This window comes from Lithobates pipiens, unplaced genomic scaffold (assembly GCF_037356315.1).
Source record: "Lithobates pipiens isolate NorthernLeopardFrog02 unplaced genomic scaffold, aLitPip1_a1.2 Scaffold_18, whole genome shotgun sequence".
Taxonomy (NCBI): Eukaryota; Metazoa; Chordata; class Amphibia; order Anura; family Ranidae; genus Lithobates; species Lithobates pipiens.
Genome location: NW_027507758.1, coordinates 581,046,368 through 581,069,245, shown reverse-complemented (window position 1 = coordinate 581,069,245; position 22,878 = coordinate 581,046,368). Strand labels below are relative to the sequence as shown.

The window sequence follows — 22,878 nt, the reverse complement described above, 5'->3', positions numbered from 1 at the left end:
TTTTCCTATGCCAATCGATATTTGCTTGCGGGCCCAAAGGCCTTTCTTTCGCACACAAAGAGAAGTTGAACCTGATTCAGGTGATTCAACGAGTCCAAAGCTCTCAGCGTAAGCATGGCACTGGCACCTTTCCCCCTAATGGAATATTGTCTCTTGGCCATGGAAGCCTGGTCGTGCTTTCTTTAATTGATTGCTTTTGTCCAATACTGCCTACGTGACTTTGGCTGAAGCCACAGATGCCACCACAAAAACGTGGCAATGCCTTGGCACATGTTATGAGGAGCACTCCGGCTTCCCATGTTGCTCACGGCGCTCGGTTCCAAGCTTCAACATCAAACACAAAAGCAAGGTGCCTCCCGTGAAACCAGGAAAGCTGCGTTTGGAGAATGCGGGCATCGATCCCGCTACCTCTCGCATGCAAAGCGAGCGCTCTGCCACTTGAGCTAATCCCCCTTTGCTCGAGTGTGTTGCTTGCGCTATGGCTGATCCCTGTCCTCTCCTGGGCTATGTGTAAAATATAGTCAGTTTTGCGAAATCCACAACCTGCTCTGGCCGCTAGACACCAGGAGAGCCACCCGCTTTCCTAGCGTAGAAGGTTTGCACCCCCCTTTTTTTTCCCTCCTACGACCTTTGACAACTGAGCCCCTTCAGAGGTATGGCCCCATGGGTTTCAATGATGTAATTGGGAGAAGGCTGGTTTCAAAAAGCACTCACACCGCCTAGTACATTCTCGACAAGAAACACCTTGTGCCTTGATGCACTCCACGGGGCTGGAAATTGGGGGAGAGCGCTGCAAACACAAAGAGCCCATAATTGCATTGGCCGGGAATCGAACCCGGGCCTCCCGCGTGGCAGGCGAGAATTCTACCACTGAACCACCAATGCTCCACGCCGGGCCACTTGCCACCACCCTCGCTCAGCTGGTCTAGGAGAGTCCAGCTCTCGCCCACGCTTGACTTGGGATTCGCTGGTCGAAAATCAATGGAAACGCCTAGTCGTCTACATTGTGACTTTGCCACATGGACCCACTCCCCGTGGGAATCGCTGGCAAACTACATCCACATGTGGTTGTTGAGGTTGGTCAGCGACAAGAGCAGAGTGGCGCAGCGGAAGCGTGCTGGGCCCATAACCCAGAGGTCGATGGATCGAAACCATCCTCTGCTACGTTGCCCTTTCCTATGCCAATCGATATTTGCTTGCGTGCGGGCCCAAAGGCCTTTCTTTCGCACACAAAGAGAAGTTGAACCTGATTCAGGTGATTCAACGAGTCCAAAGCTCTCAGCGTAAGCATGGCACTGGCACCTTTTGCGCTAATGAAATATTGTCTCTTGGCCATGGAGGCCTGCTCGTGCTTTGTTTACTAGATTGCTTTTGTCCAACACTGCCTACGTGACTTTGGCTGAAGCCACAGTTGCCACCACAAAAACGTGGCAACGCCTTGGCACGCGTTATGAGGAGGACTCCGGCTTCCCATGTTGCTCACGGCGCTCGGTTCCAAGCTTCAACATCAAACACAAAAGCAAGGTGTCTCCTGGCAAATCAGGAAAGCTGCATTTGGAGAATGCGGGCATCGATCCCGCTACCTCTCGCATGCTAAGCGAGCGCTCTACCATTTGAGCTAATCCCCCTTTGCTTGAGGTTGTTGCTTGTGCTATGGCTGATCCCTGTCCTCTCCTGGGCTATGTGTAAACTATAGGCAGTTTTGCTAAATCCACAACTTGCTCTGGCCGCTAGACACCAGGAGAGCCACTCCCCCAAGACCTTGGACAACTGAGCCCCTTCTGAAGTATGGCCCCATGGGTTTCAATGATGTCATTGGGAGAAGGTGGTTTCAAAAAGCACTCACACCGCCTAATACATTCTCGACAAGAAACACCTTGTGCCTTGAGGCATTCCATGGGGCTGGAAATTGGGGGAGAGAGCTACAAACACCAAGAGCCCATAATTGCATTGGCCGGGAATCGAACCCGGGCCTCCCGCGTGGCAGGCGAGAATTCTACCACTGAACCACCAATGCTCCACGCCGGGCCAGGCGCCACCACCCTCGCTCAGCTGGCCTAGGAGAGTCCAGCTCTCGCCCACGCTTGACTTGGGATTCGCTTGTCGAAATCCATGAGGATGGTCAGCGACAAGAGCAGAGTGGCGCAGCGGAAGCGTGCTGGGCCCATAACCCAGAGGTCGATGGATCGAAACCATCCTCTGCTACGTTGCCTTTTCCTATGCCAATCGATATTTGCTTGCGGGCCCAAAGGCCTTTCTTTCGCACACAAAGAGAAGTTGAACCTGATTCAGGTGATTCAACGAGTCCAAAGCTCTCAGCGTAAGCATGGCACTGGCACCTTTCCCCCTAATGGAATATTGTCTCTTGGCCATGGAAGCCTGGTCGTGCTTTCTTTAATTGATTGCTTTTGTCCAATACTGCCTACGTGACTTTGGCTGAAGCCACAGATGCCACCACAAAAACGTGGCAATGCCTTGGCACATGTTATGAGGAGCACTCCGGCTTCCCATGTTGCTCACGGCGCTCGGTTCCAAGCTTCAACATCAAACACAAAAGCAAGGTGCCTCCCGTGAAACCAGGAAAGCTGCGTTTGGAGAATGCGGGCATCGATCCCGCTACCTCTCGCATGCAAAGCGAGCGCTCTGCCACTTGAGCTAATCCCCCTTTGCTCGAGTGTGTTGCTTGCGCTATGGCTGATCCCTGTCCTCTCCTGGGCTATGTGTAAAATATAGTCAGTTTTGCGAAATCCACAACCTGCTCTGGCCGCTAGACACCAGGAGAGCCACCCGCTTTCCTAGCGTAGAAGGTTTGCACCCCCCTTTTTTTTCCCTCCTACGACCTTTGACAACTGAGCCCCTTCAGAGGTATGGCCCCATGGGTTTCAATGATGTAATTGGGAGAAGGCTGGTTTCAAAAAGCACTCACACCGCCTAGTACATTCTCGACAAGAAACACCTTGTGCCTTGATGCACTCCACGGGGCTGGAAATTGGGGGAGAGCGCTGCAAACACAAAGAGCCCATAATTGCATTGGCCGGGAATCGAACCCGGGCCTCCCGCGTGGCAGGCGAGAATTCTACCACTGAACCACCAATGCTCCACGCCGGGCCAGGCGCCACCACCCTCGCTCAGCTGGTCTAGGAGAGTCCAGCTCTCGCCCACGCTTGACTTGGGATTCGCTGGTCGAAAATCAATGGAAACGCCTAGTCGTCTACATTGTGACTTTGCCACATGGACCCACTCCCCGTGGGAATCGCTGGCAAACTACATCCACATGTGGTTGTTGAGGTTGGTCAGCGACAAGAGCAGAGTGGCGCAGCGGAAGCGTGCTGGGCCCATAACCCAGAGGTCGATGGATCGAAACCATCCTCTGCTACGTTGCCCTTTCCTATGCCAATCGATATTTGCTTGCGTGCGGGCCCAAAGGCCTTTCTTTCGCACACAAAGAGAAGTTGAACCTGATTCAGGTGATTCAACGAGTCCAAAGCTCTCAGCGTAAGCATGGCACTGGCACCTTTTGCGCTAATGAAATATTGTCTCTTGGCCATGGAGGCCTGCTCGTGCTTTGTTTACTAGATTGCTTTTGTCCAACACTGCCTACGTGACTTTGGCTGAAGCCACAGTTGCCACCACAAAAACGTGGCAACGCCTTGGCACGCGTTATGAGGAGGACTCCGGCTTCCCATGTTGCTCACGGCGCTCGGTTCCAAGCTTCAACATCAAACACAAAAGCAAGGTGTCTCCTGGCAAATCAGGAAAGCTGCATTTGGAGAATGCGGGCATCGATCCCGCTACCTCTCGCATGCTAAGCGAGCGCTCTACCATTTGAGCTAATCCCCCTTTGCTTGAGGTTGTTGCTTGTGCTATGGCTGATCCCTGTCCTCTCCTGGGCTATGTGTAAACTATAGGCAGTTTTGCTAAATCCACAACTTGCTCTGGCCGCTAGACACCAGGAGAGCCACTCCCCCAAGACCTTGGACAACTGAGCCCCTTCTGAAGTATGGCCCCATGGGTTTCAATGATGTCATTGGGAGAAGGTGGTTTCAAAAAGCACTCACACCGCCTAATACATTCTCGACAAGAAACACCTTGTGCCTTGAGGCATTCCATGGGGCTGGAAATTGGGGGAGAGAGCTACAAACACCAAGAGCCCATAATTGCATTGGCCGGGAATCGAACCCGGGCCTCCCGCGTGGCAGGCGAGAATTCTACCACTGAACCACCAATGCTCCACGCCGGGCCAGGCGCCACCACCCTCGCTCAGCTGGCCTAGGAGAGTCCAGCTCTCGCCCACGCTTGACTTGGGATTCGCTTGTCGAAATCCATGAGGATGGCCAGCGACAAGAGCAGAGTGGCGCAGCGGAAGCGTGCTGGGCCCATAACCCAGAGGTCGATGGATCGAAACCATCCTCTGCTACGTTGCCTTTTCCTATGCCAATCGATATTTGCTTGCGGGCCCAAAGGCCTTTCTTTCGCACACAAAGAGAAGTTGAACCTGATTCAGGTGATTCAACGAGTCCAAAGCTCTCAGCGTAAGCATGGCACTGGCACCTTTCCCCCTAATGGAATATTGTCTCTTGGCCATGGAAGCCTGGTCGTGCTTTCTTTAATTGATTGCTTTTGTCCAATACTGCCTACGAGACTTTGGCTGAAGCCACAGATGCCACCACAAAAACGTGGCAATGCCTTGGCACATGTTATGAGGAGCACTCCGGCTTCCCATGTTGCTCACGGCGCTCGGTTCCAAGCTTCAACATCAAACACAAAAGCAAGGTGCCTCCCGTGAAACCAGGAAAGCTGCGTTTGGAGAATGCGGGCATCGATCCCGCTACCTCTCGCATGCAAAGCGAGCGCTCTGCCACTTGAGCTAATCCCCCTTTGCTCGAGTGTGTTGCTTGCGCTATGGCTGATCCCTGTCCTCTCCTGGGCTATGTGTAAAATATAGTCAGTTTTGCGAAATCCACAACCTGCTCTGGCCGCTAGACACCAGGAGAGCCACCCGCTTTCCTAGCGTAGAAGGTTTGCACCCCCCTTTTTTTTCCCTCCTACGACCTTTGACAACTGAGCCCCTTCAGAGGTATGGCCCCATGGGTTTCAATGATGTAATTGGGAGAAGGCTGGTTTCAAAAAGCACTCACACCGCCTAGTACATTCTCGACAAGAAACACCTTGTGCCTTGATGCACTCCACGGGGCTGGAAATTGGGGGAGAGCGCTGCAAACACAAAGAGCCCATAATTGCATTGGCCGGGAATCGAACCCGGGCCTCCCGCGTGGCAGGCGAGAATTCTACCACTGAACCACCAATGCTCCACGCCGGGCCACTTGCCACCACCCTCGCTCAGCTGGTCTAGGAGAGTCCAGCTCTCGCCCACGCTTGACTTGGGATTCGCTGGTCGAAAATCAATGGAAACGCCTAGTCGTCTACATTGTGACTTTGCCACATGGACCCACTCCCCGTGGGAATCGCTGGCAAACTACATCCACATGTGGTTGTTGAGGTTGGTCAGCGACAAGAGCAGAGTGGCGCAGCGGAAGCGTGCTGGGCCCATAACCCAGAGGTCGATGGATCGAAACCATCCTCTGCTACGTTGCCCTTTCCTATGCCAATCGATATTTGCTTGCGTGCGGGCCCAAAGGCCTTTCTTTCGCACACAAAGAGAAGTTGAACCTGATTCAGGTGATTCAACGAGTCCAAAGCTCTCAGCGTAAGCATGGCACTGGCACCTTTTGCGCTAATGAAATATTGTCTCTTGGCCATGGAGGCCTGCTCGTGCTTTGTTTACTAGATTGCTTTTGTCCAACACTGCCTACGTGACTTTGGCTGAAGCCACAGTTGCCACCACAAAAACGTGGCAACGCCTTGGCACGCGTTATGAGGAGGACTCCGGCTTCCCATGTTGCTCACGGCGCTCGGTTCCAAGCTTCAACATCAAACACAAAAGCAAGGTGTCTCCTGGCAAATCAGGAAAGCTGCATTTGGAGAATGCGGGCATCGATCCCGCTACCTCTCGCATGCTAAGCGAGCGCTCTACCATTTGAGCTAATCCCCCTTTGCTTGAGGTTGTTGCTTGTGCTATGGCTGATCCCTGTCCTCTCCTGGGCTATGTGTAAACTATAGGCAGTTTTGCTAAATCCACAACTTGCTCTGGCCGCTAGACACCAGGAGAGCCACTCCCCCAAGACCTTGGACAACTGAGCCCCTTCTGAAGTATGGCCCCATGGGTTTCAATGATGTCATTGGGAGAAGGTGGTTTCAAAAAGCACTCACACCGCCTAATACATTCTCGACAAGAAACACCTTGTGCCTTGAGGCATTCCATGGGGCTGGAAATTGGGGGAGAGAGCTACAAACACCAAGAGCCCATAATTGCATTGGCCGGGAATCGAACCCGGGCCTCCCGCGTGGCAGGCGAGAATTCTACCACTGAACCACCAATGCTCCACGCCGGGCCAGGCGCCACCACCCTCGCTCAGCTGGCCTAGGAGAGTCCAGCTCTCGCCCACGCTTGACTTGGGATTCGCTTGTCGAAATCCATGAGGATGGCCAGCGACAAGAGCAGAGTGGCGCAGCGGAAGCGTGCTGGGCCCATAACCCAGAGGTCGATGGATCGAAACCATCCTCTGCTACGTTGCCTTTTCCTATGCCAATCGATATTTGCTTGCGGGCCCAAAGGCCTTTCTTTCGCACACAAAGAGAAGTTGAACCTGATTCAGGTGATTCAACGAGTCCAAAGCTCTCAGCGTAAGCATGGCACTGGCACCTTTCCCCCTAATGGAATATTGTCTCTTGGCCATGGAAGCCTGGTCGTGCTTTCTTTAATTGATTGCTTTTGTCCAATACTGCCTACGTGACTTTGGCTGAAGCCACAGATGCCACCACAAAAACGTGGCAATGCCTTGGCACATGTTATGAGGAGCACTCCGGCTTCCCATGTTGCTCACGGCGCTCGGTTCCAAGCTTCAACATCAAACACAAAAGCAAGGTGCCTCCCGTGAAACCAGGAAAGCTGCGTTTGGAGAATGCGGGCATCGATCCCGCTACCTCTCGCATGCAAAGCGAGCGCTCTGCCACTTGAGCTAATCCCCCTTTGCTCGAGTGTGTTGCTTGCGCTATGGCTGATCCCTGTCCTCTCCTGGGCTATGTGTAAAATATAGTCAGTTTTGCGAAATCCACAACCTGCTCTGGCCGCTAGACACCAGGAGAGCCACCCGCTTTCCTAGCGTAGAAGGTTTGCACCCCCCTTTTTTTTCCCTCCTACGACCTTTGACAACTGAGCCCCTTCAGAGGTATGGCCCCATGGGTTTCAATGATGTAATTGGGAGAAGGCTGGTTTCAAAAAGCACTCACACCGCCTAGTACATTCTCGACAAGAAACACCTTGTGCCTTGATGCACTCCACGGGGCTGGAAATTGGGGGAGAGCGCTGCAAACACAAAGAGCCCATAATTGCATTGGCCGGGAATCGAACCCGGGCCTCCCGCGTGGCAGGCGAGAATTCTACCACTGAACCACCAATGCTCCACGCCGGGCCACTTGCCACCACCCTCGCTCAGCTGGTCTAGGAGAGTCCAGCTCTCGCCCACGCTTGACTTGGGATTCGCTGGTCGAAAATCAATGGAAACGCCTAGTCGTCTACATTGTGACTTTGCCACATGGACCCACTCCCCGTGGGAATCGCTGGCAAACTACATCCACATGTGGTTGTTGAGGTTGGTCAGCGACAAGAGCAGAGTGGCGCAGCGGAAGCGTGCTGGGCCCATAACCCAGAGGTCGATGGATCGAAACCATCCTCTGCTACGTTGCCCTTTCCTATGCCAATCGATATTTGCTTGCGTGCGGGCCCAAAGGCCTTTCTTTCGCACACAAAGAGAAGTTGAACCTGATTCAGGTGATTCAACGAGTCCAAAGCTCTCAGCGTAAGCATGGCACTGGCACCTTTTGCACTAATGAAATATTGTCTCTTGGCCATGGAGGCCTGCTCGTGCTTTGTTTACTAGATTGCTTTTGTCCAACACTGCCTACGTGACTTTGGCTGAAGCCACAGTTGCCACCACAAAAACGTGGCAACGCCTTGGCACGCGTTATGAGGAGGACTCCGGCTTCCCATGTTGCTCACGGCGCTCGGTTCCAAGCTTCAACATCAAACACAAAAGCAAGGTGTCTCCTGGCAAATCAGGAAAGCTGCATTTGGAGAATGCGGGCATCGATCCCGCTACCTCTCGCATGCTAAGCGAGCGCTCTACCATTTGAGCTAATCCCCCTTTGCTTGAGGTTGTTGCTTGAGGTTGTTGCTTGTGCTATGGCTGATCCCTGTCCTCTCCTGGGCTATGTGTAAACTATAGGCAGTTTTGCTAAATCCACAACTTGCTCTGGCCGCTAGACACCAGGAGAGCCACTCCCCCAAGACCTTGGACAACTGAGCCCCTTCTGAAGTATGGCCCCATGGGTTTCAATGATGTCATTGGGAGAAGGTGGTTTCAAAAAGCACTCACACCGCCTAATACATTCTCGACAAGAAACACCTTGTGCCTTGAGGCATTCCATGGGGCTGGAAATTGGGGGAGAGAGCTACAAACACCAAGAGCCCATAATTGCATTGGCCGGGAATCGAACCCGGGCCTCCCGCGTGGCAGGCGAGAATTCTACCACTGAACCACCAATGCTCCACGCCGGGCCAGGCGCCACCACCCTCGCTCAGCTGGCCTAGGAGAGTCCAGCTCTCGCCCACGCTTGACTTGGGATTCGCTTGTCGAAATCCATGAGGATGGCCAGCGACAAGAGCAGAGTGGCGCAGCGGAAGCGTGCTGGGCCCATAACCCAGAGGTCGATGGATCGAAACCATCCTCTGCTACGTTGCCTTTTCCTATGCCAATCGATATTTGCTTGCGGGCCCAAAGGCCTTTCTTTCGCACACAAAGAGAAGTTGAACCTGATTCAGGTGATTCAACGAGTCCAAAGCTCTCAGCGTAAGCATGGCACTGGCACCTTTCCCCCTAATGGAATATTGTCTCTTGGCCATGGAAGCCTGGTCGTGCTTTCTTTAATTGATTGCTTTTGTCCAATACTGCCTACGTGACTTTGGCTGAAGCCACAGATGCCACCACAAAAACGTGGCAATGCCTTGGCACATGTTATGAGGAGCACTCCGGCTTCCCATGTTGCTCACGGCGCTCGGTTCCAAGCTTCAACATCAAACACAAAAGCAAGGTGCCTCCCGTGAAACCAGGAAAGCTGCGTTTGGAGAATGCGGGCATCGATCCCGCTACCTCTCGCATGCAAAGCGAGCGCTCTGCCACTTGAGCTAATCCCCCTTTGCTCGAGTGTGTTGCTTGCGCTATGGCTGATCCCTGTCCTCTCCTGGGCTATGTGTAAAATATAGTCAGTTTTGCGAAATCCACAACCTGCTCTGGCCGCTAGACACCAGGAGAGCCACCCGCTTTCCTAGCGTAGAAGGTTTGCACCCCCCTTTTTTTTCCCTCCTACGACCTTTGACAACTGAGCCCCTTCAGAGGTATGGCCCCATGGGTTTCAATGATGTAATTGGGAGAAGGCTGGTTTCAAAAAGCACTCACACCGCCTAGTACATTCTCGACAAGAAACACCTTGTGCCTTGATGCACTCCACGGGGCTGGAAATTGGGGGAGAGCGCTGCAAACACAAAGAGCCCATAATTGCATTGGCCGGGAATCGAACCCGGGCCTCCCGCGTGGCAGGCGAGAATTCTACCACTGAACCACCAATGCTCCACGCCGGGCCACTTGCCACCACCCTCGCTCAGCTGGTCTAGGAGAGTCCAGCTCTCGCCCACGCTTGACTTGGGATTCGCTGGTCGAAAATCAATGGAAACGCCTAGTCGTCTACATTGTGACTTTGCCACATGGACCCACTCCCCGTGGGAATCGCTGGCAAACTACATCCACATGTGGTTGTTGAGGTTGGTCAGCGACAAGAGCAGAGTGGCGCAGCGGAAGCGTGCTGGGCCCATAACCCAGAGGTCGATGGATCGAAACCATCCTCTGCTACGTTGCCTTTTTCTATGCCAATCGATATTTGCTTGCGTGCGGGCCCAAAGGCCTTTCTTTCGCACACAAAGAGAAGTTGAACCTGATTCAGGTGATTCAACGAGTCCAAAGCTCTCAGCGTAAGCATGGCACTGGCACCTTTTGCGCTAATGAAATATTGTCTCTTGGCCATGGAGGCCTGCTCGTGCTTTGTTTACTAGATTGCTTTTGTCCAACACTGCCTACGTGACTTTGGCTGAAGCCACAGTTGCCACCACAAAAACGTGGCAACGCCTTGGCACGCGTTATGAGGAGGACTCCGGCTTCCCATGTTGCTCACGGCGCTCGGTTCCAAGCTTCAACATCAAACACAAAAGCAAGGTGTCTCCTGGCAAATCAGGAAAGCTGCATTTGGAGAATGCGGGCATCGATCCCGCTACCTCTCGCATGCTAAGCGAGCGCTCTACCATTTGAGCTAATCCCCCTTTGCTTGAGGTTGTTGCTTGTGCTATGGCTGATCCCTGTCCTCTCCTGGGCTATGTGTAAACTATAGGCAGTTTTGCTAAATCCACAACTTGCTCTGGCCGCTAGACACCAGGAGAGCCACTCCCCCAAGACCTTGGACAACTGAGCCCCTTCTGAAGTATGGCCCCATGGGTTTCAATGATGTCATTGGGAGAAGGTGGTTTCAAAAAGCACTCACACCGCCTAATACATTCTCGACAAGAAACACCTTGTGCCTTGAGGCATTCCATGGGGCTGGAAATTGGGGGAGAGAGCTACAAACACCAAGAGCCCATAATTGCATTGGCCGGGAATCGAACCCGGGCCTCCCGCGTGGCAGGCGAGAATTCTACCACTGAACCACCAATGCTCCACGCCGGGCCAGGCGCCACCACCCTCGCTCAGCTGGCCTAGGAGAGTCCAGCTCTCGCCCACGCTTGACTTGGGATTCGCTTGTCGAAATCCATGAGGATGGTCAGCGACAAGAGCAGAGTGGCGCAGCGGAAGCGTGCTGGGCCCATAACCCAGAGGTCGATGGATCGAAACCATCCTCTGCTACGTTGCCTTTTCCTATGCCAATCGATATTTGCTTGCGGGCCCAAAGGCCTTTCTTTCGCACACAAAGAGAAGTTGAACCTGATTCAGGTGATTCAACGAGTCCAAAGCTCTCAGCGTAAGCATGGCACTGGCACCTTTCCCCCTAATGGAATATTGTCTCTTGGCCATGGAAGCCTGGTCGTGCTTTCTTTAATTGATTGCTTTTGTCCAATACTGCCTACGTGACTTTGGCTGAAGCCACAGATGCCACCACAAAAACGTGGCAATGCCTTGGCACATGTTATGAGGAGCACTCCGGCTTCCCATGTTGCTCACGGCGCTCGGTTCCAAGCTTCAACATCAAACACAAAAGCAAGGTGCCTCCCGTGAAACCAGGAAAGCTGCGTTTGGAGAATGCGGGCATCGATCCCGCTACCTCTCGCATGCAAAGCGAGCGCTCTGCCACTTGAGCTAATCCCCCTTTGCTCGAGTGTGTTGCTTGCGCTATGGCTGATCCCTGTCCTCTCCTGGGCTATGTGTAAAATATAGTCAGTTTTGCGAAATCCACAACCTGCTCTGGCCGCTAGACACCAGGAGAGCCACCCGCTTTCCTAGCGTAGAAGGTTTGCACCCCCCTTTTTTTTCCCTCCTACGACCTTTGACAACTGAGCCCCTTCAGAGGTATGGCCCCATGGGTTTCAATGATGTAATTGGGAGAAGGCTGGTTTCAAAAAGCACTCACACCGCCTAGTACATTCTCGACAAGAAACACCTTGTGCCTTGATGCACTCCACGGGGCTGGAAATTGGGGGAGAGCGCTGCAAACACAAAGAGCCCATAATTGCATTGGCCGGGAATCGAACCCGGGCCTCCCGCGTGGCAGGCGAGAATTCTACCACTGAACCACCAATGCTCCACGCCGGGCCAGGCGCCACCACCCTCGCTCAGCTGGTCTAGGAGAGTCCAGCTCTCGCCCACGCTTGACTTGGGATTCGCTGGTCGAAAATCAATGGAAACGCCTAGTCGTCTACATTGTGACTTTGCCACATGGACCCACTCCCCGTGGGAATCGCTGGCAAACTACATCCACATGTGGTTGTTGAGGTTGGTCAGCGACAAGAGCAGAGTGGCGCAGCGGAAGCGTGCTGGGCCCATAACCCAGAGGTCGATGGATCGAAACCATCCTCTGCTACGTTGCCCTTTCCTATGCCAATCGATATTTGCTTGCGTGCGGGCCCAAAGGCCTTTCTTTCGCACACAAAGAGAAGTTGAACCTGATTCAGGTGATTCAACGAGTCCAAAGCTCTCAGCGTAAGCATGGCACTGGCACCTTTTGCGCTAATGAAATATTGTCTCTTGGCCATGGAGGCCTGCTCGTGCTTTGTTTACTAGATTGCTTTTGTCCAACACTGCCTACGTGACTTTGGCTGAAGCCACAGTTGCCACCACAAAAACGTGGCAACGCCTTGGCACGCGTTATGAGGAGGACTCCGGCTTCCCATGTTGCTCACGGCGCTCGGTTCCAAGCTTCAACATCAAACACAAAAGCAAGGTGTCTCCTGGCAAATCAGGAAAGCTGCATTTGGAGAATGCGGGCATCGATCCCGCTACCTCTCGCATGCTAAGCGAGCGCTCTACCATTTGAGCTAATCCCCCTTTGCTTGAGGTTGTTGCTTGTGCTATGGCTGATCCCTGTCCTCTCCTGGGCTATGTGTAAACTATAGGCAGTTTTGCTAAATCCACAACTTGCTCTGGCCGCTAGACACCAGGAGAGCCACTCCCCCAAGACCTTGGACAACTGAGCCCCTTCTGAAGTATGGCCCCATGGGTTTCAATGATGTCATTGGGAGAAGGTGGTTTCAAAAAGCACTCACACCGCCTAATACATTCTCGACAAGAAACACCTTGTGCCTTGAGGCATTCCATGGGGCTGGAAATTGGGGGAGAGAGCTACAAACACCAAGAGCCCATAATTGCATTGGCCGGGAATCGAACCCGGGCCTCCCGCGTGGCAGGCGAGAATTCTACCACTGAACCACCAATGCTCCACGCCGGGCCAGGCGCCACCACCCTCGCTCAGCTGGCCTAGGAGAGTCCAGCTCTCGCCCACGCTTGACTTGGGATTCGCTTGTCGAAATCCATGAGGATGGCCAGCGACAAGAGCAGAGTGGCGCAGCGGAAGCGTGCTGGGCCCATAACCCAGAGGTCGATGGATCGAAACCATCCTCTGCTACGTTGCCTTTTCCTATGCCAATCGATATTTGCTTGCGGGCCCAAAGGCCTTTCTTTCGCACACAAAGAGAAGTTGAACCTGATTCAGGTGATTCAACGAGTCCAAAGCTCTCAGCGTAAGCATGGCACTGGCACCTTTCCCCCTAATGGAATATTGTCTCTTGGCCATGGAAGCCTGGTCGTGCTTTCTTTAATTGATTGCTTTTGTCCAATACTGCCTACGAGACTTTGGCTGAAGCCACAGATGCCACCACAAAAACGTGGCAATGCCTTGGCACATGTTATGAGGAGCACTCCGGCTTCCCATGTTGCTCACGGCGCTCGGTTCCAAGCTTCAACATCAAACACAAAAGCAAGGTGCCTCCCGTGAAACCAGGAAAGCTGCGTTTGGAGAATGCGGGCATCGATCCCGCTACCTCTCGCATGCAAAGCGAGCGCTCTGCCACTTGAGCTAATCCCCCTTTGCTCGAGTGTGTTGCTTGCGCTATGGCTGATCCCTGTCCTCTCCTGGGCTATGTGTAAAATATAGTCAGTTTTGCGAAATCCACAACCTGCTCTGGCCGCTAGACACCAGGAGAGCCACCCGCTTTCCTAGCGTAGAAGGTTTGCACCCCCCTTTTTTTTCCCTCCTACGACCTTTGACAACTGAGCCCCTTCAGAGGTATGGCCCCATGGGTTTCAATGATGTAATTGGGAGAAGGCTGGTTTCAAAAAGCACTCACACCGCCTAGTACATTCTCGACAAGAAACACCTTGTGCCTTGATGCACTCCACGGGGCTGGAAATTGGGGGAGAGCGCTGCAAACACAAAGAGCCCATAATTGCATTGGCCGGGAATCGAACCCGGGCCTCCCGCGTGGCAGGCGAGAATTCTACCACTGAACCACCAATGCTCCACGCCGGGCCACTTGCCACCACCCTCGCTCAGCTGGTCTAGGAGAGTCCAGCTCTCGCCCACGCTTGACTTGGGATTCGCTGGTCGAAAATCAATGGAAACGCCTAGTCGTCTACATTGTGACTTTGCCACATGGACCCACTCCCCGTGGGAATCGCTGGCAAACTACATCCACATGTGGTTGTTGAGGTTGGTCAGCGACAAGAGCAGAGTGGCGCAGCGGAAGCGTGCTGGGCCCATAACCCAGAGGTCGATGGATCGAAACCATCCTCTGCTACGTTGCCCTTTCCTATGCCAATCGATATTTGCTTGCGTGCGGGCCCAAAGGCCTTTCTTTCGCACACAAAGAGAAGTTGAACCTGATTCAGGTGATTCAACAAGTCCAAAGCTCTCAGCGTAAGCATGGCACTGGCACCTTTTGCGCTAATGAAATATTGTCTCTTGGCCATGGAGGCCTGCTCGTGCTTTGTTTACTAGATTGCTTTTGTCCAACACTGCCTACGTGACTTTGGCTGAAGCCACAGTTGCCACCACAAAAACGTGGCAACGCCTTGGCACGCGTTATGAGGAGGACTCCGGCTTCCCATGTTGCTCACGGCGCTCGGTTCCAAGCTTCAACATCAAACACAAAAGCAAGGTGTCTCCTGGCAAATCAGGAAAGCTGCATTTGGAGAATGCGGGCATCGATCCCGCTACCTCTCGCATGCTAAGCGAGCGCTCTACCATTTGAGCTAATCCCCCTTTGCTTGAGGTTGTTGCTTGTGCTATGGCTGATCCCTGTCCTCTCCTGGGCTATGTGTAAACTATAGGCAGTTTTGCTAAATCCACAACTTGCTCTGGCCGCTAGACACCAGGAGAGCCACTCCCCCAAGACCTTGGACAACTGAGCCCCTTCTGAAGTATGGCCCCATGGGTTTCAATGATGTCATTGGGAGAAGGTGGTTTCAAAAAGCACTCACACCGCCTAATACATTCTCGACAAGAAACACCTTGTGCCTTGAGGCATTCCATGGGGCTGGAAATTGGGGGAGAGAGCTACAAACACCAAGAGCCCATAATTGCATTGGCCGGGAATCGAACCCGGGCCTCCCGCGTGGCAGGCGAGAATTCTACCACTGAACCACCAATGCTCCACGCCGGGCCAGGCGCCACCACCCTCGCTCAGCTGGCCTAGGAGAGTCCAGCTCTCGCCCACGCTTGACTTGGGATTCGCTTGTCGAAATCCATGAGGATGGCCAGCGACAAGAGCAGAGTGGCGCAGCGGAAGCGTGCTGGGCCCATAACCCAGAGGTCGATGGATCGAAACCATCCTCTGCTACGTTGCCTTTTCCTATGCCAATCGATATTTGCTTGCGGGCCCAAAGGCCTTTCTTTCGCACACAAAGAGAAGTTGAACCTGATTCAGGTGATTCAACGAGTCCAAAGCTCTCAGCGTAAGCATGGCACTGGCACCTTTCCCCCTAATGGAATATTGTCTCTTGGCCATGGAAGCCTGGTCGTGCTTTCTTTAATTGATTGCTTTTGTCCAATACTGCCTACGTGACTTTGGCTGAAGCCACAGATGCCACCACAAAAACGTGGCAATGCCTTGGCACATGTTATGAGGAGCACTCCGGCTTCCCATGTTGCTCACGGCGCTCGGTTCCAAGCTTCAACATCAAACACAAAAGCAAGGTGCCTCCCGTGAAACCAGGAAAGCTGCGTTTGGAGAATGCGGGCATCGATCCCGCTACCTCTCGCATGCAAAGCGAGCGCTCTGCCACTTGAGCTAATCCCCCTTTGCTCGAGTGTGTTGCTTGCGCTATGGCTGATCCCTGTCCTCTCCTGGGCTATGTGTAAAATATAGTCAGTTTTGCGAAATCCACAACCTGCTCTGGCCGCTAGACACCAGGAGAGCCACCCGCTTTCCTAGCGTAGAAGGTTTGCACCCCCCTTTTTTTTCCCTCCTACGACCTTTGACAACTGAGCCCCTTCAGAGGTATGGCCCCATGGGTTTCAATGATGTAATTGGGAGAAGGCTGGTTTCAAAAAGCACTCACACCGCCTAGTACATTCTCGACAAGAAACACCTTGTGCCTTGATGCACTCCACGGGGCTGGAAATTGGGGGAGAGCGCTGCAAACACAAAGAGCCCATAATTGCATTGGCCGGGAATCGAACCCGGGCCTCCCGCGTGGCAGGCGAGAATTCTACCACTGAACCACCAATGCTCCACGCCGGGCCACTTGCCACCACCCTCGCTCAGCTGGTCTAGGAGAGTCCAGCTCTCGCCCACGCTTGACTTGGGATTCGCTGGTCGAAAATCAATGGAAACGCCTAGTCGTCTACATTGTGACTTTGCCACATGGACCCACTCCCCGTGGGAATCGCTGGCAAACTACATCCACATGTGGTTGTTGAGGTTGGTCAGCGACAAGAGCAGAGTGGCGCAGCGGAAGCGTGCTGGGCCCATAACCCAGAGGTCGATGGATCGAAACCATCCTCTGCTACGTTGCCTTTTTCTATGCCAATCGATATTTGCTTGCGTGCGGGCCCAAAGGCCTTTCTTTCGCACACAAAGAGAAGTTGAACCTGATTCAGGTGATTCAACGAGTCCAAAGCTCTCAGCGTAAGCATGGCACTGGCACCTTTTGCGCTAATGAAATATTGTCTCTTGGCCATGGAGGCCTGCTCGTGCTTTGTTTACTAGATTGCTTTTGTCCAACACTGCCTACGTGACTTTGGCTGAAGCCACAGTTGCCACCACAAAAACGTGGCAACGCCTTGGCACGCGTTATGAGGAGGACTCCGGCTTCCCATGTTGCTCACGGCGCTCGGTTCCAAGCTTCAACATCAAACACAAAAGCAAGGTGTCTCCTGGCAAATCAGGAAAGCTGCATTTGGAGAATGCGGGCATCGATCCCGCTACCTCTCGCATGCTAAGCGAGCGCTCTACCATTTGAGCTAATCCCCCTTTGCTTGAGGTTGTTGCTTGTGCTATGGCTGATCCCTGTCCTCTCCTGGGCTATGTGTAAACTATAGGCAGTTTTGCTAAATCCACAACTTGCTCTGGCCGCTAGACACCAGGAGAGCCACTCCCCCAAGACCTTGGACAACTGAGCCCCTTCTGAAGTATGGCCCCATGGGTTTCAATGATGTCATTGGGAGAAGGTGGTTTCAAAAAGCACTCACACCGCCTAATACATTCTCGACAAGAAACACCTTGTGCCTTGAGGCATTCCATGGGGCTGGAAATTGGGGGAGAGAGCTACAAACACCAAGAGCCCATAATTGCATTGGCCGGGAATCGAACCCGGGCCTCCCGCGTGGCAGGCGAGAATTCTACCACTGAACCACCAATGCTCCACGCCGGGCCAGGCGCCACCACCCTCGCTCAGCTGGCCTAGGAGAGTCCAGCTCTCGCCCACGCTTGACTTGGGATTCGCTTGTCGAAATCCATGAGGATGGCCAGCGACAAGAGCAGAGTGGCGCAGCGGAAGCGTGCTGGGCCCATAACCCAGAGGTCGATGGATCGAAACCATCCTCTGCTACGTTGCCTTTTCCTATGCCAATCGATATTTGCTTGCGGGCCCAAAGGCCTTTCTTTCGCACACAAAGAGAAGTTGAACCTGATTCAGGTGATTCAACGAGTCCAAAGCTCTCAGCGTAAGCATGGCACTGGCACCTTTCCCCCTAATGGAATATTGTCTCTTGGCCATGGAAGCCTGGTCGTGCTTTCTTTAATTGATTGCTTTTGTCCAATACTGCCTACGTGACTTTGGCTGAAGCCACAGATGCCACCACAAAAACGTGGCAATGCCTTGGCACATGTTATGAGGAGCACTCCGGCTTCCCATGTTGCTCACGGCGCTCGGTTCCAAGCTTCAACATCAAACACAAAAGCAAGGTGCCTCCCGTGAAACCAGGAAAGCTGCGTTTGGAGAATGCGGGCATCGATCCCGCTACCTCTCGCATGCAAAGCGAGCGCTCTGCCACTTGAGCTAATCCCCCTTTGCTCGAGTGTGTTGCTTGCGCTATGGCTGATCCCTGTCCTCTCCTGGGCTATGTGTAAAATATAGTCAGTTTTGCGAAATCCACAACCTGCTCTGGCCGCTAGACACCAGGAGAGCCACCCGCTTTCCTAGCGTAGAAGGTTTGCACCCCCCTTTTTTTTCCCTCCTACGACCTTTGACAACTGAGCCCCTTCAGAGGTATGGCCCCATGGGTTTCAATGATGTAATTGGGAGAAGGCTGGTTTCAAAAAGCACTCACACCGCCTAGTACATTCTCGACAAGAAACACCTTGTGCCTTGATGCACTCCACGGGGCTGGAAATTGGGGGAGAGCGCTGCAAACACAAAGAGCCCATAATTGCATTGGCCGGGAATCGAACCCGGGCCTCCCGCGTGGCAGGCGAGAATTCTACCACTGAACCACCAATGCTCCACGCCGGGCCACTTGCCACCACCCTCGCTCAGCTGGTCTAGGAGAGTCCAGCTCTCGCCCACGCTTGACTTGGGATTCGCTGGTCGAAAATCAATGGAAACGCCTAGTCGTCTACATTGTGACTTTGCCACATGGACCCACTCCCCGTGGGAATCGCTGGCAAACTACATCCACATGTGGTTGTTGAGGTTGGTCAGCGACAAGAGCAGAGTGGCGCAGCGGAAGCGTGCTGGGCCCATAACCCAGAGGTCGATGGATCGAAACCATCCTCTGCTACGTTGCCTTTTTCTATGCCAATCGATATTTGCTTGCGTGCGGGCCCAAAGGCCTTTCTTTCGCACACAAAGAGAAGTTGAACCTGATTCAGGTGATTCAACGAGTCCAAAGCTCTCAGCGTAAGCATGGCACTGGCACCTTTTGCGCTAATGAAATATTGTCTCTTGGCCATGGAGGCCTGCTCGTGCTTTGTTTACTAGATTGCTTTTGTCCAACACTGCCTACGTGACTTTGGCTGAAGCCACAGTTGCCACCACAAAAACGTGGCAACGCCTTGGCACGCGTTATGAGGAGGACTCCGGCTTCCCATGTTGCTCACGGCGCTCGGTTCCAAGCTTCAACATCAAACACAAAAGCAAGGTGTCTCCTGGCAAATCAGGAAAGCTGCATTTGGAGAATGCGGGCATCGATCCCGCTACCTCTCGCATGCTAAGCGAGCGCTCTACCATTTGAGCTAATCCCCCTTTGCTTGAGGTTGTTGCTTGTGCTATGGCTGATCCCTGTCCTCTCCTGGGCTATGTGTAAACTATAGGCAGTTTTGCTAAATCCACAACTTGCTCTGGCCGCTAGACACCAGGAGAGCCACTCCCCCAAGACCTTGGACAACTGAGCCCCTTCTGAAGTATGGCCCCATGGGTTTCAATGATGTCATTGGGAGAAGGTGGTTTCAAAAAGCACTCACACCGCCTAATACATTCTCGACAAGAAACACCTTGTGCCTTGAGGCATTCCATGGGGCTGGAAATTGGGGGAGAGAGCTACAAACACCAAGAGCCCATAATTGCATTGGCCGGGAATCGAACCCGGGCCTCCCGCGTGGCAGGCGAGAATTCTACCACTGAACCACCAATGCTCCACGCCGGGCCAGGCGCCACCACCCTCGCTCAGCTGGCCTAGGAGAGTCCAGCTCTCGCCCACGCTTGACTTGGGATTCGCTTGTCGAAATCCATGAGGATGGTCAGCGACAAGAGCAGAGTGGCGCAGCGGAAGCGTGCTGGGCCCATAACCCAGAGGTCGATGGATCGAAACCATCCTCTGCTACGTTGCCTTTTCCTATGCCAATCGATATTTGCTTGCGGGCCCAAAGGCCTTTCTTTCGCACACAAAGAGAAGTTGAACCTGATTCAGGTGATTCAACGAGTCCAAAGCTCTCAGCGTAAGCATGGCACTGGCACCTTTCCCCCTAATGGAATATTGTCTCTTGGCCATGGAAGCCTGGTCGTGCTTTCTTTAATTGATTGCTTTTGTCCAATACTGCCTACGTGACTTTGGCTGAAGCCACAGATGCCACCACAAAAACGTGGCAATGCCTTGGCACATGTTATGAGGAGCACTCCGGCTTCCCATGTTGCTCACGGCGCTCGGTTCCAAGCTTCAACATCAAACACAAAAGCAAGGTGCCTCCCGTGAAACCAGGAAAGCTGCGTTTGGAGAATGCGGGCATCGATCCCGCTACCTCTCGCATGCAAAGCGAGCGCTCTGCCACTTGAGCTAATCCCCCTTTGCTCGAGTGTGTTGCTTGCGCTATGGCTGATCCCTGTCCTCTCCTGGGCTATGTGTAAAATATAGTCAGTTTTGCGAAATCCACAACCTGCTCTGGCCGCTAGACACCAGGAGAGCCACCCGCTTTCCTAGCGTAGAAGGTTTGCACCCCCCTTTTTTTTCCCTCCTACGACCTTTGACAACTGAGCCCCTTCAGAGGTATGGCCCCATGGGTTTCAATGATGTAATTGGGAGAAGGCTGGTTTCAAAAAGCACTCACACCGCCTAGTACATTCTCGACAAGAAACACCTTGTGCCTTGATGCACTCCACGGGGCTGGAAATTGGGGGAGAGCGCTGCAAACACAAAGAGCCCATAATTGCATTGGCCGGGAATCGAACCCGGGCCTCCCGCGTGGCAGGCGAGAATTCTACCACTGAACCACCAATGCTCCACGCCGGGCCACTTGCCACCACCCTCGCTCAGCTGGTCTAGGAGAGTCCAGCTCTCGCCCACGCTTGACTTGGGATTCGCTGGTCGAAAATCAATGGAAACGCCTAGTCGTCTACATTGTGACTTTGCCACATGGACCCACTCCCCGTGGGAATCGCTGGCAAACTACATCCACATGTGGTTGTTGAGGTTGGTCAGCGACAAGAGCAGAGTGGCGCAGCGGAAGCGTGCTGGGCCCATAACCCAGAGGTCGATGGATCGAAACCATCCTCTGCTACGTTGCCCTTTCCTATGCCAATCGATATTTGCTTGCGTGTGGGCCCAAAGGCCTTTCTTTCGCACACAAAGAGAAGTTGAACCTGATTCAGGTGATTCAACGAGTCCAAAGCTCTCAGCGTAAGCATGGCACTGGCACCTTTTGCGCTAATGAAATATTGTCTCTTGGCCATGGAGGCCTGCTCGTGCTTTGTTTACTAGATTGCTTTTGTCCAACACTGCCTACGTGACTTTGGCTGAAGCCACAGTTGCCACCACAAAAACGTGGCAACGCCTTGGCACGCGTTATGAGGAGGACTCCGGCTTCCCATGTTGCTCACGGCGCTCGGTTCCAAGCTTCAACATCAAACACAAAAGCAAGGTGTCTCCTGGCAAATCAGGAAAGCTGCATTTGGAGAATGCGGGCATCGATCCCGCTACCTCTCGCATGCTAAGCGAGCGCTCTACCATTTGAGCTAATCCCCCTTTGCTTGAGGTTGTTGCTTGTGCTATGGCTGATCCCTGTCCTCTCCTGGGCTATGTGTAAACTATAGGCAGTTTTGCTAAATCCACAACTTGCTCTGGCCGCTAGACACCAGGAGAGCCACTCCCCCAAGACCTTGGACAACTGAGCCCCTTCTGAAGTATGGCCCCATGGGTTTCAATGATGTCATTGGGAGAAGGTGGTTTCAAAAAGCACTCACACCGCCTAATACATTCTCGACAAGAAACACCTTGTGCCTTGAGGCATTCCATGGGGCTGGAAATTGGGGGAGAGAGCTACAAACACCAAGAGCCCATAATTGCATTGGCCGGGAATCGAACCCGGGCCTCCCGCGTGGCAGGCGAGAATTCTACCACTGAACCACCAATGCTCCACGCCGGGCCAGGCGCCACCACCCTCGCTCAGCTGGCCTAGGAGAGTCCAGCTCTCGCCCACGCTTGACTTGGGATTCGCTTGTCGAAATCCATGAGGATGGTCAGCGACAAGAGCAGAGTGGCGCAGCGGAAGCGTGCTGGGCCCATAACCCAGAGGTCGATGGATCGAAACCATCCTCTGCTACGTTGCCTTTTCCTATGCCAATCGATATTTGCTTGCGGGCCCAAAGGCCTTTCTTTCGCACACAAAGAGAAGTTGAACCTGATTCAGGTGATTCAACGAGTCCAAAGCTCTCAGCGTAAGCATGGCACTGGCACCTTTCCCCCTAATGGAATATTGTCTCTTGGCCATGGAAGCCTGGTCGTGCTTTCTTTAATTGATTGCTTTTGTCCAATACTGCCTACGTGACTTTGGCTGAAGCCACAGATGCCACCACAAAAACGTGGCAATGCCTTGGCACATGTTATGAGGAGCACTCCGGCTTCCCATGTTGCTCACGGCGCTCGGTTCCAAGCTTCAACATCAAACACAAAAGCAAGGTGCCTCCCGTGAAACCAGGAAAGCTGCGTTTGGAGAATGCGGGCATCGATCCCGCTACCTCTCGCATGCAAAGCGAGCGCTCTGCCACTTGAGCTAATCCCCCTTTGCTCGAGTGTGTTGCTTGCGCTATGGCTGATCCCTGTCCTCTCCTGGGCTATGTGTAAAATATAGTCAGTTTTGCGAAATCCACAACCTGCTCTGGCCGCTAGACACCAGGAGAGCCACCCGCTTTCCTAGCGTAGAAGGTTTGCACCCCCCTTTTTTTTCCCTCCTACGACCTTTGACAACTGAGCCCCTTCAGAGGTATGGCCCCATGGGTTTCAATGATGTAATTGGGAGAAGGCTGGTTTCAAAAAGCACTCACACCGCCTAGTACATTCTCGACAAGAAACACC

At 53.3% G+C, this 22,878-nt stretch overlaps 41 non-coding genes across 41 annotated transcripts; all 41 read right to left on the bottom strand.

Moving 5' to 3' along the window:
* Window positions 1–380: 380 nt before the first annotated feature.
* TRNAA-UGC (transfer RNA alanine (anticodon UGC)) lies at window positions 381–453 on the bottom strand. Its single transcript has one exon. It is a non-coding gene; the product is annotated as a tRNA-Ala (tRNA).
* Window positions 454–814: 361 nt separating this feature from the next.
* Window positions 815–885, bottom strand: TRNAG-GCC (transfer RNA glycine (anticodon GCC)). Its single transcript has one exon. It is a non-coding gene; the product is annotated as a tRNA-Gly (tRNA).
* A 670-nt stretch (window positions 886–1,555) lies between these two features.
* Window positions 1,556–1,628, bottom strand: TRNAA-AGC (transfer RNA alanine (anticodon AGC)). Its single transcript has one exon. It is a non-coding gene; the product is annotated as a tRNA-Ala (tRNA).
* Window positions 1,629–1,946: 318 nt separating this feature from the next.
* On the bottom strand, window positions 1,947–2,017 carry TRNAG-GCC (transfer RNA glycine (anticodon GCC)). Its single transcript has one exon. It is a non-coding gene; the product is annotated as a tRNA-Gly (tRNA).
* Window positions 2,018–2,592: 575 nt separating this feature from the next.
* TRNAA-UGC (transfer RNA alanine (anticodon UGC)) lies at window positions 2,593–2,665 on the bottom strand. The gene has a single exon. It is a non-coding gene; the product is annotated as a tRNA-Ala (tRNA).
* A 361-nt stretch (window positions 2,666–3,026) lies between these two features.
* Window positions 3,027–3,097, bottom strand: TRNAG-GCC (transfer RNA glycine (anticodon GCC)). Its single transcript has one exon. It is a non-coding gene; the product is annotated as a tRNA-Gly (tRNA).
* Window positions 3,098–3,767: 670 nt separating this feature from the next.
* On the bottom strand, window positions 3,768–3,840 carry TRNAA-AGC (transfer RNA alanine (anticodon AGC)). The gene has a single exon. It is a non-coding gene; the product is annotated as a tRNA-Ala (tRNA).
* Window positions 3,841–4,158: 318 nt separating this feature from the next.
* TRNAG-GCC (transfer RNA glycine (anticodon GCC)) lies at window positions 4,159–4,229 on the bottom strand. The gene has a single exon. It is a non-coding gene; the product is annotated as a tRNA-Gly (tRNA).
* Window positions 4,230–4,804: 575 nt separating this feature from the next.
* TRNAA-UGC (transfer RNA alanine (anticodon UGC)) lies at window positions 4,805–4,877 on the bottom strand. Its single transcript has one exon. It is a non-coding gene; the product is annotated as a tRNA-Ala (tRNA).
* Window positions 4,878–5,238: 361 nt separating this feature from the next.
* TRNAG-GCC (transfer RNA glycine (anticodon GCC)) lies at window positions 5,239–5,309 on the bottom strand. Its single transcript has one exon. It is a non-coding gene; the product is annotated as a tRNA-Gly (tRNA).
* A 670-nt stretch (window positions 5,310–5,979) lies between these two features.
* TRNAA-AGC (transfer RNA alanine (anticodon AGC)) lies at window positions 5,980–6,052 on the bottom strand. Its single transcript has one exon. It is a non-coding gene; the product is annotated as a tRNA-Ala (tRNA).
* A 318-nt stretch (window positions 6,053–6,370) lies between these two features.
* TRNAG-GCC (transfer RNA glycine (anticodon GCC)) lies at window positions 6,371–6,441 on the bottom strand. Its single transcript has one exon. It is a non-coding gene; the product is annotated as a tRNA-Gly (tRNA).
* A 575-nt stretch (window positions 6,442–7,016) lies between these two features.
* On the bottom strand, window positions 7,017–7,089 carry TRNAA-UGC (transfer RNA alanine (anticodon UGC)). Its single transcript has one exon. It is a non-coding gene; the product is annotated as a tRNA-Ala (tRNA).
* A 361-nt stretch (window positions 7,090–7,450) lies between these two features.
* Window positions 7,451–7,521, bottom strand: TRNAG-GCC (transfer RNA glycine (anticodon GCC)). Its single transcript has one exon. It is a non-coding gene; the product is annotated as a tRNA-Gly (tRNA).
* A 670-nt stretch (window positions 7,522–8,191) lies between these two features.
* On the bottom strand, window positions 8,192–8,264 carry TRNAA-AGC (transfer RNA alanine (anticodon AGC)). The gene has a single exon. It is a non-coding gene; the product is annotated as a tRNA-Ala (tRNA).
* A 331-nt stretch (window positions 8,265–8,595) lies between these two features.
* On the bottom strand, window positions 8,596–8,666 carry TRNAG-GCC (transfer RNA glycine (anticodon GCC)). Its single transcript has one exon. It is a non-coding gene; the product is annotated as a tRNA-Gly (tRNA).
* Window positions 8,667–9,241: 575 nt separating this feature from the next.
* On the bottom strand, window positions 9,242–9,314 carry TRNAA-UGC (transfer RNA alanine (anticodon UGC)). The gene has a single exon. It is a non-coding gene; the product is annotated as a tRNA-Ala (tRNA).
* Window positions 9,315–9,675: 361 nt separating this feature from the next.
* Window positions 9,676–9,746, bottom strand: TRNAG-GCC (transfer RNA glycine (anticodon GCC)). Its single transcript has one exon. It is a non-coding gene; the product is annotated as a tRNA-Gly (tRNA).
* A 670-nt stretch (window positions 9,747–10,416) lies between these two features.
* TRNAA-AGC (transfer RNA alanine (anticodon AGC)) lies at window positions 10,417–10,489 on the bottom strand. Its single transcript has one exon. It is a non-coding gene; the product is annotated as a tRNA-Ala (tRNA).
* A 318-nt stretch (window positions 10,490–10,807) lies between these two features.
* Window positions 10,808–10,878, bottom strand: TRNAG-GCC (transfer RNA glycine (anticodon GCC)). Its single transcript has one exon. It is a non-coding gene; the product is annotated as a tRNA-Gly (tRNA).
* A 575-nt stretch (window positions 10,879–11,453) lies between these two features.
* Window positions 11,454–11,526, bottom strand: TRNAA-UGC (transfer RNA alanine (anticodon UGC)). The gene has a single exon. It is a non-coding gene; the product is annotated as a tRNA-Ala (tRNA).
* Window positions 11,527–11,887: 361 nt separating this feature from the next.
* TRNAG-GCC (transfer RNA glycine (anticodon GCC)) lies at window positions 11,888–11,958 on the bottom strand. Its single transcript has one exon. It is a non-coding gene; the product is annotated as a tRNA-Gly (tRNA).
* A 670-nt stretch (window positions 11,959–12,628) lies between these two features.
* On the bottom strand, window positions 12,629–12,701 carry TRNAA-AGC (transfer RNA alanine (anticodon AGC)). Its single transcript has one exon. It is a non-coding gene; the product is annotated as a tRNA-Ala (tRNA).
* Window positions 12,702–13,019: 318 nt separating this feature from the next.
* On the bottom strand, window positions 13,020–13,090 carry TRNAG-GCC (transfer RNA glycine (anticodon GCC)). Its single transcript has one exon. It is a non-coding gene; the product is annotated as a tRNA-Gly (tRNA).
* A 575-nt stretch (window positions 13,091–13,665) lies between these two features.
* TRNAA-UGC (transfer RNA alanine (anticodon UGC)) lies at window positions 13,666–13,738 on the bottom strand. Its single transcript has one exon. It is a non-coding gene; the product is annotated as a tRNA-Ala (tRNA).
* A 361-nt stretch (window positions 13,739–14,099) lies between these two features.
* TRNAG-GCC (transfer RNA glycine (anticodon GCC)) lies at window positions 14,100–14,170 on the bottom strand. The gene has a single exon. It is a non-coding gene; the product is annotated as a tRNA-Gly (tRNA).
* A 670-nt stretch (window positions 14,171–14,840) lies between these two features.
* Window positions 14,841–14,913, bottom strand: TRNAA-AGC (transfer RNA alanine (anticodon AGC)). Its single transcript has one exon. It is a non-coding gene; the product is annotated as a tRNA-Ala (tRNA).
* Window positions 14,914–15,231: 318 nt separating this feature from the next.
* Window positions 15,232–15,302, bottom strand: TRNAG-GCC (transfer RNA glycine (anticodon GCC)). Its single transcript has one exon. It is a non-coding gene; the product is annotated as a tRNA-Gly (tRNA).
* Window positions 15,303–15,877: 575 nt separating this feature from the next.
* TRNAA-UGC (transfer RNA alanine (anticodon UGC)) lies at window positions 15,878–15,950 on the bottom strand. Its single transcript has one exon. It is a non-coding gene; the product is annotated as a tRNA-Ala (tRNA).
* A 361-nt stretch (window positions 15,951–16,311) lies between these two features.
* Window positions 16,312–16,382, bottom strand: TRNAG-GCC (transfer RNA glycine (anticodon GCC)). The gene has a single exon. It is a non-coding gene; the product is annotated as a tRNA-Gly (tRNA).
* Window positions 16,383–17,052: 670 nt separating this feature from the next.
* On the bottom strand, window positions 17,053–17,125 carry TRNAA-AGC (transfer RNA alanine (anticodon AGC)). The gene has a single exon. It is a non-coding gene; the product is annotated as a tRNA-Ala (tRNA).
* A 318-nt stretch (window positions 17,126–17,443) lies between these two features.
* TRNAG-GCC (transfer RNA glycine (anticodon GCC)) lies at window positions 17,444–17,514 on the bottom strand. The gene has a single exon. It is a non-coding gene; the product is annotated as a tRNA-Gly (tRNA).
* Window positions 17,515–18,089: 575 nt separating this feature from the next.
* Window positions 18,090–18,162, bottom strand: TRNAA-UGC (transfer RNA alanine (anticodon UGC)). The gene has a single exon. It is a non-coding gene; the product is annotated as a tRNA-Ala (tRNA).
* Window positions 18,163–18,523: 361 nt separating this feature from the next.
* Window positions 18,524–18,594, bottom strand: TRNAG-GCC (transfer RNA glycine (anticodon GCC)). Its single transcript has one exon. It is a non-coding gene; the product is annotated as a tRNA-Gly (tRNA).
* A 670-nt stretch (window positions 18,595–19,264) lies between these two features.
* On the bottom strand, window positions 19,265–19,337 carry TRNAA-AGC (transfer RNA alanine (anticodon AGC)). Its single transcript has one exon. It is a non-coding gene; the product is annotated as a tRNA-Ala (tRNA).
* A 318-nt stretch (window positions 19,338–19,655) lies between these two features.
* TRNAG-GCC (transfer RNA glycine (anticodon GCC)) lies at window positions 19,656–19,726 on the bottom strand. Its single transcript has one exon. It is a non-coding gene; the product is annotated as a tRNA-Gly (tRNA).
* A 575-nt stretch (window positions 19,727–20,301) lies between these two features.
* Window positions 20,302–20,374, bottom strand: TRNAA-UGC (transfer RNA alanine (anticodon UGC)). The gene has a single exon. It is a non-coding gene; the product is annotated as a tRNA-Ala (tRNA).
* Window positions 20,375–20,735: 361 nt separating this feature from the next.
* TRNAG-GCC (transfer RNA glycine (anticodon GCC)) lies at window positions 20,736–20,806 on the bottom strand. The gene has a single exon. It is a non-coding gene; the product is annotated as a tRNA-Gly (tRNA).
* A 670-nt stretch (window positions 20,807–21,476) lies between these two features.
* On the bottom strand, window positions 21,477–21,549 carry TRNAA-AGC (transfer RNA alanine (anticodon AGC)). The gene has a single exon. It is a non-coding gene; the product is annotated as a tRNA-Ala (tRNA).
* A 318-nt stretch (window positions 21,550–21,867) lies between these two features.
* Window positions 21,868–21,938, bottom strand: TRNAG-GCC (transfer RNA glycine (anticodon GCC)). Its single transcript has one exon. It is a non-coding gene; the product is annotated as a tRNA-Gly (tRNA).
* A 575-nt stretch (window positions 21,939–22,513) lies between these two features.
* TRNAA-UGC (transfer RNA alanine (anticodon UGC)) lies at window positions 22,514–22,586 on the bottom strand. Its single transcript has one exon. It is a non-coding gene; the product is annotated as a tRNA-Ala (tRNA).
* Window positions 22,587–22,878: the final 292 nt, after the last annotated feature.